The sequence below is a fragment of the Bufo bufo genome, chromosome 5, assembly GCF_905171765.1.
Source record: "Bufo bufo chromosome 5, aBufBuf1.1, whole genome shotgun sequence".
Taxonomy (NCBI): Eukaryota; Metazoa; Chordata; class Amphibia; order Anura; family Bufonidae; genus Bufo; species Bufo bufo.
The window spans coordinates 370,997,738-371,002,186 of NC_053393.1; positions in this window are offsets into that span (position 1 = coordinate 370,997,738).

The following is a 4,449-nucleotide window of genomic DNA, read 5'->3' on the forward strand; positions in this document are numbered from 1 at the left end:
TGTGGCCATTTCAGGCGTTCCTACACGGCGATGGTGCACTTTTCAGATATCCAGCGGCGAAACAACATGCCAGTGAGGCGCTTGATTTGCGACAGCCCGACACGTTGGAATTCAACACTCCTAATGTTCGACCGCCTGCTCCAACAAGGAAAAGCCGTCAACGAGTATTTGTATGACCGGGGTGCTAGGACAGCCTCTGCGGAGCTGGGAATTTTTTTGCCACGTTACTGGACGCTCATGCGCAATGCCTGTAGGCTCATGCGTCCTTTTGAGGAGGTGACAAACCTAGTCAGTCGCACTGAAGGCACCATCAGCGACATCATCCCATTTGTTTTCTTCCTGGAGCGTGCCCTGCGAAGAGTGCTGGATCAGGCCGTAGATGAGCGTGAAGAGGAAGAGTTGTGGTCACCATCACCACCAGAAACAGCCGTATCAGCATCGCTTGCTGGACCTGCGGCAACGCTGGAAGAGGAGTCTGAGGAAGAGGAGTCAGAGGAGGAATGTGGCTTTGAGGAGGAGAGGAAGACCAACCACAGCAGGCATCCCAGGGTGCTCGTTGTCACCTATCTGGTACCCGTGGTGTTGTACGTGGCTGAACAGACCTTCAGTGAGATCAGTGAGGACGAGGAATGGGACATGAGTAGCTCGGCATCCAACTTGTGCAAATGGGGTCTTTCATGCTGTCGTGCCTGTTGAGGGACCCTCGTATAAAAAGGCTGAAGAAGAACGACCTGTACTGGGTGGCCACGCTACTAGACCCCCGGTATAAGCAGAAAGTGCCTGAAATGTTACCGAATTACCGGAAGTCGGAAAGGATGCAGCAGTTCCAAGATAAATTAAAAAGTATGCTTTACACAGCGTATAAGGGTGATGTCACAGCACAACGGGAATCTAACAGAGGAAGAGGTGAAAATAATCCTCCTCCTACCACGACCACGCCGACAAGGACAGGACACTTTACAGACGTGTTGTTGATGGAGGACATGCAGAGCTTTTTAAGTCCTACACATCGCCACCGCCCTTCGGGGTCCAACCTCAAAGAACGACTTGACAGACAGGTAGCATACTACCTCACCTTAACTGCAGATATCGACACTCTGAGGAGCGATGAACCCCTTGACTACTGGGTGTGCAGGCTTGACCTGTGGCCTGAGCTATCCCAATTTGCGATAGAACTTCTGTTCTGCCCCGTTTCAAGTGTCCTGTCAGAAAGGACCTTCAGTGCAGCAGGAGGTATTGTCACTGAGAAGAGAAGTCGCCTAGGTCAAAAAAGTCTAGATTACCTCACCTTTATTAAGATGAATGAGGCATGGATCCCGAAGGGACTGACAGTGGGCGATACATTTGACTAAAAAAGGCCTGGTGATGAGATGAGCTGCCTTGGGCTAAAAATGGTCTACACACTGCTGTATTTTATCTCTGCATGCCGGATGACTTGCATGACTTATCCGCCACCAACTAGGGTTGAAGCCGCAATGTTTTAGTGCACTTTCTGCCTGGAAAACATCAATTTTTCTGGCCTCTGGTGCTGCACTGTGGCTGCAAAAACAAAACAAAAAAAAAGGCACATACATGTGTCAATTCCCCTTCGTGATCGTTACCTTGTTGTGGTGAAGGGGCTTGCGTATCACAATGAAGCAACCACCTCTATGAGTGTGTTGGCAATGGCAATGTTGGCACACCCCAGATGATAAGGTCGTTGCTTCATTGTGAACAGACCAAAAGCGATCGGCTGGATAATTTTGCATACAAAAAACATTAATTTTCTTTGTGATCATCTAAGGTGATCATTAAAGCCTACTAGGCCAACAATGGGCCTACACTGCAGAATCATTGTTTTCTGGGTCACTTAACTGTCACTGAACTACCTCAGCACGACCATAGGCTTTGAAAAAACCCTATCACCTGCAATCTCCCAAACGTGGGCACGAGCACAGTCATCACTACACCAAGATTGACGCATAGAGGAATAAAATTTATGTCATGAGTGTGTCAACTATTGACAACTATTTGCGGTTGTCTAAAATCTATTCCATACATGTCCCCTGATAGGAATAGTACTACTTAACACACCACTCATATCTGGTGGCACAGTACATTGCACGGCGTACGCGCAGTGCCCCAAATTGGAAGTAAGAGGACCGACCAAGCATCTTTTTCCATCTCCCGGTTCCTAAAATCTATTCCATACACCCGCCCCTGATAGGGGACAAAACAGAGATTAAACTGGTAAGAAAGATTTTTTTTATTTAAACAAAAGAGGACAGCCTCTGCGGAGATGGGTATTTTTTTGCCGCGTTACTGAACGCTCATGCACAATGGCTGTAGGCTCATGCGTCCTTTTGCGGAGGTGACAAACCTGGTCAGTCAAACCCAAGGCAACATCATCGACCTCATCCCATATGCGTTTTTTTCTGGAGCGTGCCCTGCGAAGAGTGCTGGATCAGGCCGTAGATGAGCATGAAGAGGAAGAGTTGTGGTCACCATCACCACCAGAAGCAGCCTTGTCGTCGTCGATTGCTGGACCTGCGGCAACGCAGAGAGAGGAGTCTGAAGAAGAGGAGTCAGAGGAGGAAGGTGGCTTTGAGGAGGTGGAAGACCAACCACAGCAGGCGTCCCAGGGGGCTTGTTGTCACCTTTCGGGGACCCTTGGTGTTGTATGTGGCTGGGTGGAGGAAGAGACCTTCAATGACGTCAGTGAGGACAAGGAATGGGACATGGCTAGCTTGGTATCCAACCTTGTGCAAATGGTGAGTTTGCGGTTGTGCAAATGGACTGTTTGTGGTTGTTTGCGGTGCGTTAAATGGGGAGTTTGGTCTGTCAGAGTTTGGTCTGTCACTGTGAAGTGGGCGTAACCCTTGCACTATCTGATCGATACAACATCATACCTGATCGTATACTCACACTGGATGTTTTAAAGCACGTTATTCCAAACAATTTAGGAATGTTAGGTGATTTATGCCCTTTATGGATTAAAACCCGACTCAGCGTCAACTATGTAATTTTCCATGGGAGTTTTGCCATGGATCCCCCTCCGGCATGCCACAGTCCAGGTGTTAGTCCCCTTGAAACAACTTTTCCATCACTATTGTGGCCAGAAAGAGTCCCTGTGGGTTTTAAAATTCGCCTGCCTATTGAAGTCTATGGCGGTTCGCCCGTTTGCGAACATTTGCGAAAATTCGCGTTCGCCGTTCGCGAACGGAAAATTTGATGTTCGGGACATCTCTAGTGCCCAGTCAGTGCAGCAAGGTGTAATAAGATTGTTCCTATTACCCAGGCTGTAACCTCCTCCACTGAACCCTGTTCAACACAAATGCTGTGGAATGATTCCCACCTATCCTTTTCCTACACCTTGAATAATCTTTCCCTGCACTTGTAAATCATTTTTTTAGCACAATGAAGTTTTTTCTAGCACTGTCCCTAGTGCCTGCTGATGTCTCTCCCTGCACTAACTACACTGGAAAATGGCAGAATCCAAGATTTTTGAGGCTATTTATAGGGCTGTGACATCACAGGGCTGGCTGGCTGCATATTGGCTGCATGCATGGCATTATGGGTGATGCCGCCTTCCCAGAGTTCCTTGCTCCATGTCCTCACACGTATAGCAGACATTTTAGGAAAAAATGCGATTCGTTACCACGAAGCGTGAGGAAATTCAGATTCGGTGCGATTTTTCCTGTATTTGGGATCGAATTCCACTTCATCAACTTGATTCGCTCATCTCTAATTATTATCTATTGTTAAGCTAAAAGGGCTATGGTCTGATCATGTGGCATTCCCAATATTTAAGTGGGTAACTTTATCTAAAATATTATTGGAAACTAAAAAGTAGTCAATGCGCGATTGGGGCAGATGGACCTGCAAAATAAAAATAAAGTATATTCCCAGCATATTGGTAGCACCATATATCATGTAGTGGGAATTCTCTAAGAGTTTGTTTAAGATCCCTCCTAGGATTTGGGGAGATTCTATTTACAATCCAGTTCTAGGAACATTGGAATGTTAAAGTCCACCCCATGAATATTGCCTCTTTGGCCTCATCTAAGACCTTATTGAAAAAGTAAACTAACAAGAATAGCGTGGTGTTAAACAGGCAGGAAGTGCTCAAACCCATATGCAGTTGTGCATATATATATACAAGGGAGCAGATCCTGCACTTGTGGCCCGTTTCTAATGGCAATTCCCAGCAAAAATGCATACAGTGGAGGATGCCCGCAGCGGACCACAAGTACCACAAAAAACATCCTACACAAGATAGCAATTATGTGGATGTGATAACCAATATAACAATCTAATAACAACAAGGACAGGTGCACTCTGCGATCTTTCTAAGCCCTCAAACTGATGTTAAAATTGAGAGATTACCAAACATGTCCTACCAGGAGGACATGTCTGAGCCTGAGCACCGCGCCAAGGTTTCTCAAGTAGCTTCACTGTATGAATTTTTGC